The 19,014-nt window shown below is 44.6% G+C and overlaps 1 protein-coding gene across 3 annotated transcripts in view; it reads left to right on the top strand.

The window, feature by feature from the left end:
- LOC147638492 (OTU-like cysteine protease family protein) overlaps positions 1-19,014 on the top strand; it is a 117,368-nt gene that overhangs the window by 78,482 nt on the left and 19,872 nt on the right. The window lies entirely within an intron of this gene.

Genomic DNA, 19,014 nt, shown 5'->3' with positions numbered 1-19,014 from the left:
TTTGAGGCCGAAAATTGTCCTAGAGCCTCTTCCAAAAACCTGAGAGGAAACGCTAAGAGAGGCCTTGGAATTGTCAATGTACTGTTTGTAGGCATATGCTCACTTATGGTAGTGCTATGTGTGAACAGGGCTTAACCAAGGGCACTTTTTCCCATGTGGTTTTTCCCCTTGGACATCAAGTGTGAAAGGACACATATAATATTTTGTAGTTCTATATTATATGGATGTGGCACACATGCAAGGGTTGACTTGCATTTTGTGGATACCACACTTTTGGCTCTCTCTCTCTCTCTCTCTCTCTCTCTCTCATTTCTGTGTGTGAGCTTCTCAACCTTGCACCTAACCCTAATGTGCAGGTTTGTGTGTGTGAGTGTGTGAGTCCAACACCCAACATTTGGTATCAGAGCTGAAAGCTGGCCTTGGAGTGGTGGCTGTGCAGAATCTGCTGAAAAAAACTGCAAAATTCCGTCGACTGTGAATTTCCGTCGACACTGTGTTTTTCCGTCGACGGACGTCCGTCCGCCGGTTCCGTCCAGTTGCTCCACCATCCGGCCGCCAGAGACGGGCGGCACTAGTGGGGAGCCCACCACCACCGCCCTTCCCAGCCGGCGGCTGTACTGTCCACAGCGATGTCCGACAGCTGCTCCGTCCACGGTGCCTGCTCCGTCTCCCCGTCAGCGCTCCACCCGCCGGCCAACGTTGTCCCAACCTGACGTTCTGTTCCGTCCGACGTCTCCGTCTAGGCCGACTCCGTTCCAGTCGCCGTCTGCTTCCGTCCGACGTCTCGTCTAGGCCGACTCCGTTCCAGCGCCCGTCTGCTCCATCGTCGACTCCAGGCGCCCGCACTGGTCCAAGCCCGCCGGCACACCCTGCCCGACTCCAGGCGCCCTCTGTTCGCTCCTAGCGCTACCCACGACTGCCTCGTGGTCTTTTGTTCGCCGCCTTCGCCTAGCTCATCGTAAGCGGCTCCGGCTCCACTGCTTGCCCGCCTCCGTCTGACGACTCGCCCGACGCCTGCCCAGCACGACTATGACACGACGGCTGCCTTTGTTTCTGTTTTTCGCTGCAGCCGGGCCCAGGTGCAACTACACGTGCAGCTAGTCTACGGCTGCCGCTCCGTCTTTCCTATTGGCTCTGTTAGCTCCAGTCTCAGCTCCCCAACATTCCGCCTGCTCGACTACCCAGCACACGCCCGCTCTGGTTGGTCCGACGTTTGCTCTCATCAGTCCTCTGCAATGTACAACACATTGGTTTTACTCCCTCCAACGTCTCCACCTGCAACGACTGGCCACCTGCAACGACACCTTGCCTGAAGGTATTTTTCTGTAAAAATTTCTAAGTCAAATACAAAATCTGCAGCCATTGCAAGGCAGGTCATATGCCGATTTTGCAGACAATGAATACTGTGCAAGTCAGATTGAAAAGAAAATTGCAGATGAAATTTGGGGGTTTTTGAAATTGAGGTCAAAATCAGCAAATTGAACCTCTCTTATTTGCAGAAATTTGGGGGTTTTCAAAATTGAGGTCAAAATTGGCAAATTAAAGCTCTTACATTTGGAGAAATTTGGGGCTTTTCTGAAAATTGGCCAATTAGATGCACATTGAAGCGATTGGAGTGCATAAAAATTGGGGATTTTCTGATTGGAGCATGTAATTGGGCATTACAGCTGCGATTTGTCGCGTATGTATACACATTGAGTGTAATTGGACAATTTGGTGCAGGTTTACACTTGCTTTGGTTTGCAGGCATACATTTGCTCAGGACATTTGGTTGCTTGGCAGTGCACATTGGTGCTTGGTTTGCTTGCAGATATATTTTGTTGACATGGCACAGAATGCTACAGATGTATTTGGTGTGCTCACCCAGGAGGACAAACTGGATGGATCTAACTACTCCCTCTGGAGTTTTATGATCCGTAATTTGCTGGTAGCCAAAGGGCTTTGGGGCATCGTGTGTGGTGATGACACACGCCCACATACCATTCAGCCAGCCACGCCTCAAAGGGGAGGTGCTCAAAGAGCTCCTGATGTAGATCTTGCTCCCACACAAGAGCAGAAGAGATGGGACTCTAGAGATGCACTGGCCATGTCATTGATAGCCCTTTCAGTCAAAAGGACTATTATTCCACACATTCGTTCATGCAAGACATCGAAGCTTGCATGGGACACATTGGAAGCAATGTATCAGGTACGCAACGAGGCAAGAGTTGCCTACTTGAAGAGGCAATTGGATCTTCTTTCTATGGATGAGGGTGACTCCATGGCAGATCATCTCACCAAAGTGAAAGATTTGCAGGAACAATTGCTCAACATTGATGAGGTTATCCCAGACAGACAGATGGTCACCAACACTCTTCATTCTTTACCGCCTTCCTACTTGGGTTTTCACACCTCTCTCAACCTCTCAATGAGAGGAGGCGGTGATCCCGTCACTTTTGAAGAGCTCGTGGGTTTACTCTTGCAGGAAGAGCAAACAAGAGCAAACATATCGAGCAACCGTGGTGGAGAAAAGGCATTTACAGCCAAGGATAAGGGTAAAGCAAAGAGCTTTAAGCATGGGGGACAAGTTACAACAGTCTAGCAAGGCTGGTCATGGAGAGCCCTCTTCTAGTGGTGAAAAGTCTGAAAGGGGATGCAAACAAGCCCAAAAAGAAGGGCAAATGTCACTACTGCCATAAGCCTGGACACTACATCAGTGAATATAGGAAGCGGATTGCAAAAGAAAAAAAGAAAGAAGCAGGCAATGCAATAGCAGACTCTTCGGATGACAAAGCAAAGCAATCAGCTAATGTAATCCAGGAAGAGTACACTTTTTTGGTCACATGCACTAGTGACACACCAAGTGCTTCGAACACTGATATGTCTTGCATTGCATCTGACAGACAGAATGCATCATGGTATTTTGATAGTGGTGCTTCGAGCCACATCACTTCATGCAAAGATGTATTTCAGCACTTGGTTTATGCTTCAAATGGCCGCACTGTATCATGTGAAGATCATACCACATATCCAGTAAAGGGAATTGGTAATGTCATACTTATTGCAGCCAATGGTGCCAATATATGTATGAAAAATGTATTGTATGTTCCAGGGATAAAGAAAAATCTGCTCTCCGTCTCAGCCATAAACGACCAAGGTTTAAAGGTTGAATTTGAAGATGGAAAGTGTTTGGTAAAAGACCCATCAAAGGGTTATGAAATAGTCACTTCTGGAACACGATACAAAGGCTTGTATAAGCTGGACAGCTATGACAAGCGCACTTATGATGCAAATACAGTGGCTGCCCACACTCCTGCTATGCATGATGCAGAGCTATGGCATGCTCGTTTTGGGCATGTAAATTTTCAGAGTTTGATGCTTTTGCAGAAGCATCATATGGTTGATAATATGCCGCCTCTTGAGTCTCCACCAAGACATGTATGTGAGGGGTGTATTTTGGGAAAGATGCAACGGAAACCATTCCCCAAAGATGGAGCTGTTAGAGCTGAAAATAAATTACAGCTCATACATAGTGATGTATGTGGTCCAATGCGGACACCATCCATAGGGGGGCATCTTTACTTTGTCACATTCATTGATGACTACTCCAGGTTTGCTTGGGCTTACTCTTTGAAAGCAAAAGAAGATGTGTTTACATGCTTTCGACACTTTGTAGCAATGGCTGAAAATATGTGTGCATGTAAAGTCCAAACACTCCGCTCAGATAGAGGTGGAGAATACATGTCAAATGCATTCAAGGATTATATGCTTCAAAAGGGCATCAAACACCAATGTACTGTGCCTTATACACCGCAGCAGAATGGTGTAGCTGAAAGGAAAAATAGATCTCTCATGGAGATGGCAAGATGCATGGTGAAAGCACAAAAGTTGCCTCACAAATTTTGGATGGAAGCTATAATGTGTGCAACTCATGTGTTGAACAGGTGTCCAACAAAAGCTTTGAAAACCATAACACCATTTGAGGCTTGTTATAGCCGAAAGCCAACAGTGGATTATATGCGTACATTTGGGTGTTTGGCATATGCACATGTGCCAGAACAACTCCGAACAAAGCTTGATGAGACAAAGCAATTAAATGCATTTTTGTGGGCTACAGCAATGAAAGCAAAGGATACCGTCTTTATAATCCAACTACACGAAGGATTTTTGTGAGTAGAGATGTGGTATTTGCTGAAAATTCAGAACAGCCCATGGTTAGCTTGTATAAAAGCAATGATACAGGCATACAGGACATGTTTGATGGACTTTTACCCATTGCAATTAGGGGGGATTCAGATCAGCCAACCCCTACACAAGAAAATCCACATGTAGAACATGTGGACCAGCCAGCCATTCAGTCCCCTTCTGTGGAAGAAGTGGAAGATCTTGTCAGGGAAGAGCAAACAGCCATAGACACAGCCAAGTCAGTGCCAAGATGGTTGCTAAAAACTTTGCAAGAAAGCAAACTTGCAGCTCCACTCACAGGTAGAACAAGGGCTAGTTCCAGCCATGCCTTGAGAATGTACATCGTGGGGAGTCTGCATTCGCAATGGGTGGTCTCTTTGATTCAGAAGAGCCTTCTTCTTATGAAGAAGCACATGAGAATGAGCATTGGTTGCAAGCTATGCAAGCTGAAATTTCTTCTATCATGAAGAATAATACATGGGATCTTGTGGAATTGCCTAAAGGCAAGCATGTAATTGGCACAAAGTGGGTGTACAAAGTCAAAAGAAAGTCTGATGGTACTATTGACAGGTACAAAGCAAGACTTGTGGCTAAAGGCTACTCCCAGAAAAAGGGAATAGATTATGAAGAGTCTTTTGCTCCTACTTCGAGAATGACCACAATAAGATCTGTGATTGCATTGGCTGCCCATAAAGGATGGAAAGTGCATCAATTGGATATCAAAACTGCATTCTTAAATGGGGATTTACAGGAGGAAGTATATGTAAATCAGCCCATTGGTTTTGTAGTTCCTGGTGAGGAACATAAAGTATGCAGGTTGCACAAAGCATTGTATGGGTTAAAGCAAGCTCCAAGAGCTTGGTATGATAAGATACATGCTCATCTAACCAGCCAAGGTTATGAGAATAGTCCAGCTGAAAGCACATTATATGTGAAGAAAACCAATGCCGATATTCTCATAGTCATCTTGTATGTAGATGACATGCTCATTACAGGTACAAGCAAAGCACAAATTTCAGATTTCAAAGCTGATTTGAAAGCTGAATTTGATATGTCAGATTTGGGGCCTTTACACTACTATCTCGGCATACAGTTTATGCATACAGATGATGGCATTGTTATGCAGCAAACTAAGCACATAAAAAGTTTGCTAAAAAGGTTTCACATGGATGAATGTAAGCCCATTTCTACTCCGGTAGAACCAGGTGTAAGGCTTACTATGCATGATATTGGAGAGCCTTTTGAGGCCGGCCTTTATAGCCAGGTAGTGGGATGCCTCATTTACTTGTGTAACACGAGGCCAGACATATCTTTTGGGGTGTCTTTGTTGAGCAAATTCATGCACAGCCCAGGCACAAAGCATTGGCAAGCAGTCAAACACATTTTTCGTTATCTTAAGGGTACCCTGGATCTTGGTTTGTTCTATCCCAGGGGAGGCAGCTTGCAGCTTTATGCATACAGTGATTCAGATTGGGCTGGTGATTACGATACCAGGCAATCCACCAGTGGGAATTGTTTTTTTCTTGGCAGCTCATGCATAGGCACACATGCAAGGGTTGACTTGCATTTTGTGGATACCACACTTTTGGCTCTCTCTCTCTCTCTCTCATTTTTGTGTGTGAGCTTCTCAACCTTGCACCTAACCCTAATGTGCAGGTTTGTGTGTGTGAGTGTGTGAGTCCAACACCCAACACTGTTGTTGCCGGGGTGCCATCAATGTTTGGCATCTGAATCGTGCGGCCTAGCCGCACTGTATATGCAAAAAAGGGGGGCATCCCAAGTCTCCTCCTGATTAGCAGGGTCATGCCAAGTCCACTCTCACGGGTCCCACTAGAGGCGCACGAGGGGTCAGCTCTCCCATATCCATAGCCACCAGAATCTCTCCATGGCCAGTTTGGCGGGTGGGAGGTCTATGTGCCGCTTCCGCTCTTGAAATCCAATTACCCTCACCCGTTGTAAGGTGCAGCCATTGAACTTCTCCAAGGGGGGTCCGGATCTCTCTAATCTGCCATGTGGACTAATAGAAAAAGTATACAGACCACTGCCCTCGTCTGCTCCATGGACTGCCAAAAGAATATCATGCTTGGTAAACATGCCTAGCCACATAAGGGGACTCCAGTCTGGGATAGGGGTCAACCACTCCTGAGGGATAGCAGAGTCAATGTCGATGTTGAGCTTGTCTCTACCTTGGATCCCTGTCAGGCCTCTCTCTTGAAGCTATGGGGGTAAGTGCTTGTGTGCAATCCAATCTCCAAGGGACTTGGTAGGTCCCATTCTCCAAGCACCCCATGATACATGAGGTCTGGCTCTCAACATATGGCCACTGGGTAAGTGGATTAGGGGGTTCCAGACCAATGGCTACTGGAGCCGCTTCTCTGAGGCTACTGGAGAAATTTGCCTAAGGGCCGGTGTGAGGCCAATCTCGAAGTAAACTGGATGCACCGCTCTACCAGCTAGGGAGAGCCTCGCAGAACTCCAGTACAAAAGCTTCTTCCGAATGCTTAGAAGAAGAGGTGCGAGCTGCTGCTCCGGAGAGATGTCAATGCCCACCTAGCATCCAAGATAGCAAACTGGAGTGCCCCTTGGGATCCACTGGAAAGCCTGAACTGGGCTCCAAGTTGGGGCGGGTGCAAAGTCTACCCAAAAACCGCATGACTTGTGCCAGTTGATCTGTGCTCCGGATGTGTGACAGAAGATCTCGATCGCCTCAACCATAGTCACATGGGACGCGAAATGGGGACGGGGAATGGGGACGAAAAAGATTGAGAATGGCCATTCCCTGTGACTATAGAGTGACATGGGACGGGAATGGGAACGGGAAGGTGCTGCCATCCCCAACATTCTTGAGTCTAAAAATGCCCATTCCCTGTGACTATTGCCTCAATGAAACTCTGGAGATTTCCAACATCTTTAGAAAGGAAAGTGGCTGTGTCGTCTGCAAACTTTGAGTATAGCAGCTCCTCCTATGTAAGGAGGGGGAGACGCGATCCCTGAAGCCTTGTCTCTTGGGCTGAGAGGAAACTGCTCATGGGCTCGGCGAACGAATAGGAAAAGGTAAGGGGCCATAGGGCAGCCCTATTGAATCGAGCGGGAGAGGGGAAATCTGTCACCACGGGCTCCTTGAATGAGAATCTGACTGTGAGAGGCTGAGAATAGTCTTGAAACCCCACGGATCCACTCCATGGGGAATCCCATCCGGCTCATAGTGCCTTCTAGAAAGCTCCAATCCACCTTGTCATAAGCTTTCTCAAAGTCAAGGAGTAGGACTATGGTCCTGCTATACCGCTTCCTGGCCGAAGGAGTCGCCTCCCAAAAGGTGAAGATGTTGTCCAGAATGCTACGATCTTAAACAAAACCTGTCTGAGTGTCATGAATCAAGTCAAGGAGGAAAGGCTGAAGTCTCCGACTGGTGGCCTCGGCCAAGATCTTGTAAGCAGTCCCAAGAAGGGTGATGGGTCTCCACTGCCGGATCTCCAATCTGTCACCACCCTCCTTAGGAATCAAGTGTATCAAGTCCTATGAAAACCTCTATGGCATGGCTCCTATGGACATAATTTCATTGAAGGCAGCTCGAAGGCCACCTTCCATGTGGTCCCAGTGGCAGAGAAAGAAAGAAACTGGAAGCCCATCCACCCTCGGGCCTTTGCCCCTAGGAAGAGCAGTCAATGCCTCCACCAGCTCCTCTGCAATAAAGGGAGTCAATAAGAAAGACCAAAGAGCAAGGGGAACCACCTCCCTCATGACCCTCTCGCGTGCATCCATCACCTGTGGGGATAATGGGGCACCCGTGAGGAGAGATCGGAAAAAATCAGTGGTGATAGCTCTCACATGGGGGGGGGGGGGGGGGGGGGGGGGGTTAGAAACAATGGCTCTATCGTGGCCGCGCAACCTGCAATACCATCTCTCCTCCTGTGGGGACCTGCTATCTCAAAGAAGTCTTCCGTTACTCTATCGTCAGCCTGGGTGCAAAAGGAAGCTCTAGCATGGTATCTGTACTCCACCCTCCTCTCCTCGATGGGTCCGATCTCCAGGTAGGCGGCAGCAAGCTGACTCTCAATCCAGGGGCTATCGGGGGAACTCTTCTGAAGCCGCTGAAGAGAAGCAAGATCCCTCCTGAGACTCCTCTCTTGCTCACGAAATCCCTCCAATCTGCGTTGCCTCTTGCAAAAAACTGTTGATCTCACCGAGGCCCTCATCCAAAGTGCACACAGCGGAGCATGAGATAAAATCCAATCCCGTCCAAATCTGCCCTATTGTAAGATCCCTGTTCCCACTGAGCAATGGATTCGGATACTGGCAGCGGAAGTAGCACTTCTCGCGCGGGACAGGGGTCCCACATTCGGGGCCTCACCCACAGATATCCGGATAAGAGACTAATCCGTCGGTTATTCCAAAACCAAACCCGGAAAAACTTCCTTTACCGGAAAGCACGGGTGATTCCACCAGAAAAACTCTTACTCTAACGTAGTCAAACCCTTACTGATCAACAGATCCGACTGCATCTATAAAGATATTTGGTCAGATCAAGGAAGAAACTTGCACTTGGATCATTGGGATCAACGCTTTTTTTCCCATCAAGAGGCACAGCCGCCGTTGATTCCTATCCATAGAACAATTACTATCCGGGATTTACTTTATCTATCGTAGTAATAGAATTTGAGTCTCGATTTACGGATCCATCAGTCCAGCTTAACCCCATCCAGTCCCATGGGTTAGCCAACTGCCCAACCACTGTAGTGATGGGATCTAATTAAGAATTTGGTTAGGTTTTGTCCCGGGTAACAAGGAAAAGAGTTCCAAGACCCCCTAGCCGGAAGTTCATGCAAAAATAAAACTAGTCACACCACTTACACACCCAATATGAAATTGCCTTTTCACAGATTCAACCAGTTTTAAAACAATCCTTTAATAAAACCATAGTATCATTGATCACCATCTTCCAATTTATCCAATTGATTCTTAATGTCCCATCATTCCTTCATCAGAGTATCTATGGCATCATTGGCAACTAGAACGCTCACCACCTGTCCACTCAGGGGCCGTTTCAATAGTTCCTAGCTCATAATACTCGGCAATATAATCACTTATCAAGATGGACTTTCGTTGAAGATCAGCAAGATCAACCAACAGATCCATATAAAGAGCCATGGACTCATCCATTGAAGACGAGCAAGGTCAATCAACCAGATCCATGCCTGATTTCAGAAAACAACTCTTACTCCTTGTTCCAATATCTTCCTCGACGCACGCGTGGGTATCCTAGGCGACCCAGAGCCCGAGCACCGTATGGTCAGCACCCTCTAGGATCCTTCGCAGGTGACCTAGCGCTTCACTCATAGGCCGCTTCCTTGGTCCCTCATCCACCGTACCGGAAGCTCACCATTTTAATCGCACCGACGCTGGTCAAGACGTCGGCCGACCTTGCTACGCGAGACGTCCTCCATTGACTCTCCGTCAGCAGTTGCAACTTTATCAGTTAGGTCTCTACGACCTTAATCACAAGACGGTCAAAATGCTTTCCCAGCATTCTTGACATAAAACAGTCATTTACAAACAGCATTTACAAACAGTTTACAAATACAGTTTCTATATTAACTCTCATTTTTCCACATCATCCCTCATCAATCCACATTACTTATTCCACATTCCATTTATATGTGTACTCATCCCATCACATCATTTTCCATCTCATCACTTCAGATTCCTTTACATCAAATATCATATATTCACATCCATACATATATCCACATCCACATGTACATTCACATCCATACATCCACATCTACATCCATACATCTATTTTCACATCCACATCTACATGCACATTCATGCATAATCATCCATACATCCACATCTACATGCACATTCACATCCATACATCCACATCTATATGCGTACATTCACATCTACATGCATACATCCACATCTCTATGCATATATCCACATCTCTATGCATATATCCACATCCACATCTATACATCTACATCTACATGCATACATCCATCTCCACATTCACATCCACATCTATACATCTACATCTACATGCATACATCTACATCTATATGCGTACATTCACATCTACATGCATACATCCACATCTCTATGCATATATCCACATCCACATTCACATTCACCTCCATACATCTACATCTACATGCATACATCCACCTCCACATCTCTATGCATATATCCACATCCACATTCACATTCACCTCCATACATCTACATCTACATGCATACATCCACCTTCACATTCACATCCACATCTATACATCTACATCTACATGCATACATCCACCTCCACATTCACATCCACATCTATACATCTACATCTACATGCATACATCCACATCTCCATTCACATCCACATCTATACATTTACATCTACATGCATCCATCCACATCTCCATTTACATCCACATCTATACATCTACTTCTACATGCATACATCCACATCTCCATGCATACATCCACCTCCACATTCACATTCACTTTCTATACATCTACATCTACATGCATACATCCACATCTCCATGCATACATCCACATCCACATTCACACTCACATCCATACATCTACATCTACATGCATACATCCACATCTTCATGCATACATCCACATCCACATTCACATTCACATCCATACATCTACGTCTACATGCATAGATCCACCTCCACATCTATACATCTACATCTACATGCATACATCCACATCTCCATTCACATCCACATCTATACATCTACATCTACATGCATACATCCACATCTCCAATCACATCCACATCTATACATCTATATCTACATGCATACATCCATATCTCCATGCATACATCCACGTCCACATTCATACTCACATCCATACATCTACATCTACATGCAAACATCCACATCGCCATGCATAATAAAATTCTTTTAATTAATCTAGGATGATAGTTCCTAGAATATGGCAGGAAATCCTCTTTTCATGCTTTGAATGAAATTATTTTATGTGTATATTTTTATAAAATTTTGTCATAGCTCCGCTACTATAACTAATAAATCTCAATTATTTTAAAAGATAGGTTATCTTTAAGAGAATGATTAGAATGATCTCTAATTGGATCATTAACCCTTAATGGATTAAATAAAAAATAATCATAAACTAAAAGCATAGATTAAAAAAAACTATTATTTTATTCTCAAGCATAGATTAATCTTGGATTAAGAAAAAGCTTTATACTTCATTTGGATTGAGAATGGATCATGAGGATGATCATTTCTTAAGTGAGAGGGAGAAAAAACCATTAGAATTAAACATAAATAAAAATTTATGTAATTTTTTACTATCATTAATTAATTAACTTCAATAGCATTTCAAAAACCATACCAATTAAGCTTCTCAAGCTTGAGAGGGGTTGAGAAGAGAGAATCATTGAGAAATTATAGAAAAGATCAAAATTCACTATACTTACCTTATAATTTGCTTGATTCTTTATTCACGGTAGAGGCCCCCAACCAATCAATTGGTTTAGTATGTTGATGGAGCCACCAATGGGGATTGAAGAAAGAGAGAAGTGTCAAAAGCTAGTGAATTATTAAAGAATTCATAGTTCTTGGCTTAGGTGGAGTAGAGTAATAAAGCATAAGACACTATATTATTTTCAACAAGGGAAGGCTTCTATTTATAGGAAAAATTGAGCTCCTAACGAAACAAACTGATTCTAGAATTTTCCAAGTCAGTTTGCTTGAATTTGGACTAGATTTGGACTTAGTTTGGTTACTTTTTGATTCGGTTTGGTTCCATTTTGATTTGGTTTGGTTCAAGAGAGATGAGAGATAAAAATATCACATTATTTTTGAGTTTAAAACTCATTCAAGCATGTGAAATATTATGCACCTCCTTTAAAGAACTCCCCTTCCTTACATATGTATCAAAATGGAATGATTATACCCAAAATATCTCATATTTTTAATATTGCTTATAGTTTTTTACTAATAAACCTTGTACATTTTCAACCTTCATCTTATGTGAAATATGCACATCCTTTAAAGAATCCCCCTTCCTTACATATGTGTCAAAATGGAATCATTATACTCAAAATATCTCATATTTTTAATATTGATCATAGTTTTTTATTAATAAACCTTGTACATTTTCAACTCTTCATCTTATGTGAGCATTTACTCATTTTTGGGTACCCAAATTATCTCATATTTTTAATATTGCTCATAGTTTTTTACTAATAAACCTTGTACATTTTCAACTCTTCATCTTATGTGAGCATTTACTCATTTTTGGGTATCTTCTTTTACAAATTGGATTTATCTCCTTCCTACACATGGATTGATGCTATTGGTCCATAGGAACCTTAATTAGACCATAATTCAAAAATTTCTGAAAATCTAGACCCTTAGACTAAGGTCCTTTATACCCATTTTCAATTAATTCCAATTGCACATTGAAAAATTCTTTTTGAATTTCTGTTTCAGGGGAACTTATTTTAATAAGATGAGTTATTTTTCTATCCAAAAATATTCATAATCTGAATATTCTCTCTCTAGAATAATTTTCTCTCTCTAGGCTAAAACAGTTAGAAACAAGGTCTTTATATTTCTGAATAGGAATTGATTATAGGGGAAGATACTAGACATCAAAAAGGGGTTGGGGAAGGAATCTTACACCTATCTTGCCGCATATCTCGGGGTTCTCAATAAGGCTATCTGGAATCCTAGAGGTAGCATGCCTGTCCTGCCTCTAGGGATCCTCTAGTGTCATAATAACTGGAGCATGACCCCAGAAAGTAGTGCTCGCCAAGATGCTCGCAAGCCTACTCATCCACATAAAATCTATCAAGTTGAGAGAGGTTGGGACTGGTGTTCCTCCTATCAGACCGCGAGAAACATAGGGTCCTTGGGCTATGTCCAAACTCCGGAAGATGCCAAGGATCTTGATCCCTGAGTGCTAGGATTAACTCCTCTCATGCAAAATACTGTGCGCTTGAAACTATGGCTGTGCCTCCTCCGAGTTTGTCCTCTGCTGCCTCTATCATGTTAAAGTTTCCGCCCATGCACCAAAGGTCAGCTTGAGGAAGGGCTTGGTGAACTGTACTCCAGAATATGGCTCTACTTGCCGTAGCGTTCGGGGCGTAAACATTGAGGAAGCCCACACAATCCTCTCGTGAGGAGGTCACGGTGTATGGGAGATATTTCTTGAGCTGGGAGTTGCACATGGTCTTGTTAGCTATAATGGGATGTCCCGATGGCCCTATGACTCCCTTAGCTTCTTCCCATACTCAAGAGGTACTAGCACTGTCCACTACTTGATGGGATCACCGGCTTTGGCACACCACCTATCCGACTTATTACTCCCGCCACCCCCCTTTGAAGCCGACCATGCCTATCTCTCTCACTCTTACGTTCAAACCGCCTGTCCATGACATCAAAGGATTTACTGTTGCTTTGTGGATGTTCGCAAAGCTTTTGATATTGTACCCTGAGCCTTCCTCCTACACTGTTTACAAGAGATACGAGTTCCATCTGACATGGTTTGGAGCATCATTGCCCTCATCTTGTGTCTACCTTGGTGTCAGTTTCAGTGGCCCATGGTTCTTGTAGCACATGCCAGAGTGACAAGGATATGCAGCATTGAGCTGCCTTGAGCAGTAGTGCTTCGAGGCACATTTCCAAGAGCCCAGCACAAAGGGTTGGCTTTTTCACACCCTCGTCACACCAGACTTGATGCATGGAGCAGCTTTTTGGGGGCGAGATTTATCTGATGAGGATTGACAGTGAGTTCACAGGCCCGAGGTCATGATGTTCTCCCGTATGATCCTTATCAGACCATCAGTCCCACACAAGATTATCCTGGCAGAGTTTGTTGTAGCCCCGATGGTTGTGGATGCACTCTCGTCGAGACAGCACATGCCTCCATCGCATCAGTGAGATGGATCCCCATAGTTACCCGAGGCTTGCCCTGAAGTCCTCGAGATAGCTAGTACTCTAGGGCCACCTTGGAGTATGGTATGCCTGAGTTTGCACTTGGTTCTCAGGATATGGGCTCCGCATGGAGCGCCTCCCACCCCTTTAGCACAGTTTGAACTTCTCATGAGGACGCCAACTGGATTATCCGGTCAGATTTTTCAGCCTCGACACCTACTGCACATGGATCACACCTTTGGAGCTCCCACTGAAGATGCACTTCTACAGAGATCACTTCTTCAGGCTCATTGCGAATGGATTCATCCAGCAGCCAGGCTACGTGAGTGGATGTCACCATTCTGGCCTTTCACCACCTCTGATCAGTGTTGGGGGAAGCCCACGCACAAAATGGAACCAAGGTGAGAACGGGGATTTTCCAGAGAAGAGGGAGATGCTCAAGGATAAAAGCATTTCTATGAAGAAGGTGTCCGGTGTTTAAATCGATATTTGAAGCCTGGGCACTTGACAAGGCTTCAATTATCATAAAAAGGTTTATGGGCACCTTGCATGACATGTGGGTCAGCTTGTTGGGACCACAAGGACAATAAAACTAGTTGCCCACTTCTGAGAGGTATTTTTATAGCTTGGACACTAAAGAAGGCCACATTTTATCATTTATAGAGTGTTTGGCTTTAGATAAGCAAAAGCTTGGATATGTTTAGCAAGCAAAGCCACTTTTAGAAAAGCACAAACTATATATTTAGAGCTGGCCGACTCTAGCTAAAAAGGGCATGGACTGAAGCATTGAAAAGCAAGAAAGGGCTATTCTTTGGTAGAGATGTCCATAGGGGCACAAGACGACTGCAGCAAGCTCTCCTTCTCTATGCCGCTGACATAAGCGGGCTGACTGGAGAAAAGGTATGTAAATGCGTGGAATAGTGCAAGAAAATCCTAGAAAAATATGTAGATGTCCAGTAAAGGTGTAGATGGTCTTGGAGAGGTCCACAAGGTGGAGATGACCCCTCAACACATGGCAGCTCCTTGGGTCTTGGGCCAGCCCTAGGACCTGAGAGGGGGTGTTAGCATATATCATATTGTGTTGGTGGGCTTTTTTTGGTGCTTATGGGGCCCATTTCTATGCTCAGGCATTCCCCATATTTTCCCACATTTTTCCTTGGCCTTTGATGTGGGTTGCCTACCCATTTTATAGAGCTTTCCACCTATTTCCAGGTCGTGTAGGAGAATAGGATGCAGTCGACCAGCTCATATTGGAGTATATATATGGGCTGCCCTCTTCCTCATGTATTATTCATTCCTTGATCACTCTTGTTGATCACTTTGGTGAGCACCTTCAGCCCTCTTTCTCTACGGAGTCCACTCCTCGCCTACGGGTTGGTTGTATCCACTCTTTTCTTGAGATTAGTGCATCAACGTTTTACTGTTTTCTCTCATCTCTCTATTGGAGCTTCAACGTTTTTGTCATTCTTCTACATCTTTCCGCTGCCCTCTGACACAGGCTTGATTGGCTTTCGGTTATAGTGTTAACATGTCCCATGCCATGCGGATTGCGATATGGGTTTTATCCCACCGTCTCAGAGTGGAGACAGGGAGAGCTGAACATGTCATGAGAGTTAAGGAGCTCATAGAGAGGAGAGGATTTGCCAACTATGTCCATGGTTAAGACAAAGGAGCATTACATATGTCGCTGCCAAGTAAACTGTGAGATCCGTGCGGGAGGTTTCACTATCTGTTCCATGAGGGGTTTGGCCGACTTTCCAGGATCAGACTTCCTAGATCAGTGCTTGTGAGAAATCTGTGCTACTGCTATAAGTCTGAAAACAGAGAATAAAACAGCATATATATGTAGATAGTAGACTGCAAATGATCAAGAACCTAAATATGAATGAAGATATAGCACGAGGGAGACCCGTGAGTGTTGGTATGTACAAGTTAGGGCTGAAATCAAAGATGATAATAATGTGGGAATGAGGCGCCTATTTATATAGGTCCTCTTGAGCTGGTCGGGCAGGTCCTACGGGTCGACCTAAACAAAAATCCATAAAATGCTGAAAAATGCTAAAAAAGGCACCTAAAAATGGTGCAAAAATAGCAGATAAAATATACAGTGCAGAGCCTCATAAATGGGCCATATATAAGCATGCAGGCGGTCCATTTGGGGATGAACAATATTTCCAACACCTCCTCTTTAGCACTAGATGGTGCTGGCACGTTGAAGAAAGACCTCCAAAGAAGCACGAGGGAGCGGTTTGGTGAAGAGGTCTGCAGGGTGGTCCTTGGTAGAGCAATACACCAAGTGAAGAAGACCAAGTTCGATCCAGTCTCGAACAAAATGATAATGCACTTCGATATGTTTGGATCGACCACGAATCACTGGGTTCTGTGCCAAGGCAATAGCACTTTGGGAGTCATAGAAAGTTGTGACAGGAGAATCTTGTGCACAGCATACATGTTCCGGAATTTGATGAATCCACAAAGCTTCAGTCGTGGAGAGAAGCTAGGACTTATACTCAGCCTTAGTAGATGATGTAGCAACAGTCCTCTGTTTTTGAGACTTCCAAGAAACCATTCCAGATCCAAGTAGAAAACAATATCTAGAAGTAGGTCCAATCAGCATCGATGAATCCCACCAAATCAGAACCACTGAATAAGTGATATCATAACTGGAAGTGCTACAAAGATATCGAAGAACCCGCAAAGCAGCTTGCCAGTGAGACCAACGAGCCGCAGAGGAGAATTGACTGAGAATACTCGAGGCATAAGAGATATCCAGACGAGTGTTGTTGAGGTAGAGCAATGAACGAACCAACTGTCTGTCGATACTCAATAGAACCAACCAAAGGAGAATCATCTTCCTTTGAAAGCTTGAAACTAGGATCCATGGGACAAGAGAGCGGAGTACAATTTGTCAAACCATAAAGAGAAAGCAATTTGCGCACATATTTCTCCTGAGAAATAAAAATGCAATCATCGTGTTGCCATACTTCAAGACCAAGAAAGTAATGAAGTAATCCAAGATCAGTCATCTCAAACTGCTGTGAAAGCTGAGACTGAACACGAGTGACCAACTGAGAAGAAAATCTTGTAAGGATGAGATCATCCACATATAGCACAATGATACAAATATCACCATTAGAGAGAAAGACATAAAGGTTTGAATCTGGATAAGCTCTTTCAAAGCCAAGTGAAATCAAGAAGGCATCAATCTTCTGATACCAAGCACGGGGTGCCTGTTTGAGACCATATAGAGTCTTCCGCAATAAATAAACATGATCTGTGTGTCCTTGAATCTCAAATCCTGGAGGTTGCTCAACATACACCTCCTCCTCTAAATCTCAGTTTAGAATAGTGTTAGCAGTCATCTCTTGTCCCTACTATATTTCTTAGTAGGGAGTGAGGGCCTCTATTGTAGATGTGCCCGCCTAGTTAGGAGTTTCTCCATTTTTCCTCATTGTCCATGTTTTTCCCAGTTTTGCTAGTCGTGGGGGGACTGTTTCTGTTGGCCGACTTCATTTGCTGTTGGCCGACTGGCCTATTTGCTGGTCGATTGATATTATCCAATCGTGGAGTTCTGTTGTTGCTGTCGGCCTGTTTTACAATGGCCGACCAGCAGCCCAGGGTGGTATACATACCACCCTTCCCCTCCACTTTTCATTGTACCGGATTATGTGTATATAGTAGAGTTTATACAGCTTCTCTCTCTCCTACAGTCTTCGTTTCTTTTCTCACAGGAGTTTGTCTCATTTCCGCTGCCCATTTCGACATGGTATCAGAGTCCCAGAAGCTTGGAGACAGTGAGAGCTTGAGGGTTTGCTGTTTTTTGGTGCTGATTGGAGAATTTCTGGGCTGTTCGAGATGTGGAGAAGCAGGTAGAAGGTGGATATCATTGCTGGACAGCCACCTTGCATAGCATTTGCAGCCTCTACTTCATTTTTTTTCCCATCCACTCTCCCTTCACAAGACCTTGTGAACCCCCGAGATGGTAGATTTGCTCGAGATGGCTGAGAAGCATGTGAAGATCCCCACCCTCCCGACGTTCCCGATGGACCAACAGTTGGACGGGAACAACTATGGCATTTGGAAGGTAATGATGGAGTCTTTCTTGGAGTCTTACGATTTGGTAGATTTCATTGTGGCTGGAGTTTCAAGGCCAGAGTTGGAGGAGCATCAGCTTTCACTTTCTACTAGGAAAGAGCAGGAGGCTCAGGCACAGTTATGGGATCGTGTCAATGCCCATGTGCGTTCTTTCATCTTCCTTAATTGCACACCGCAAGTGATCAACCACATCAAACACATGACGCTGGCCCGAGGGATTTGGCAGCACTTGGCTTCTTTGTACAACATGGTATCGCCCATGAAGAGAATTTCCTTGGAAGTATATATGCGAGTGATGAATCCTGCAAAGTCTTCGACGATGCGAGAGCACATCAACAAACTCTAGGCTTTTTGGCAGGAGGTTCTTTAGGTTGGGAAGGAGATATCTTCAAAGGGTATGGCCATCACATTGCTGTCTCATCTTACCCCTCAGTACTCAGCTTTCTATTCTTCTTTGATCACTAGTGGAAAGCTCAACACCATTACATGGCAGGAGCTTGTGCCAATGGTTTTTGGACCAGGAAGAGTGGTTTACGAACCCTCCATAGGGCGGAGATTCTGAGGCTTTGACTGGCTAGCGGTCAAAAGGCCGCAACAACAAGGGCAAAGGGAAGTCTTTCCCGGCGAAGTCTTTTGAGAAGAAGCCCGACTTAGAGCGTGATGCTTTGAAGGCCGAGTGGACCTGTAACCATTGTGGCTAGAAGGGTCACTATTGGAGGAAATGTCCTCGGTAGGGCACCGAGAAAGGTGTTGATTCCTCCGTTGCAGTTGCAAATACTCCAACTTTTGTGCACTTGGAGATTACGGACATCGGAGCTTCATCTTCTTTGAGCAGGGAGGT

This window comes from Cibotium barometz, chromosome 5 (genome assembly GCF_041138505.1).
Source record: "Cibotium barometz isolate CiBa-2024 chromosome 5, ASM4113850v1, whole genome shotgun sequence".
NCBI lineage: Eukaryota > Viridiplantae > Streptophyta > Polypodiopsida > Cyatheales > Cibotiaceae > Cibotium > Cibotium barometz.
Note: the sequence above shows the minus strand (reverse complement) of the source record. Positions and strands in the feature narration are given on the sequence as shown.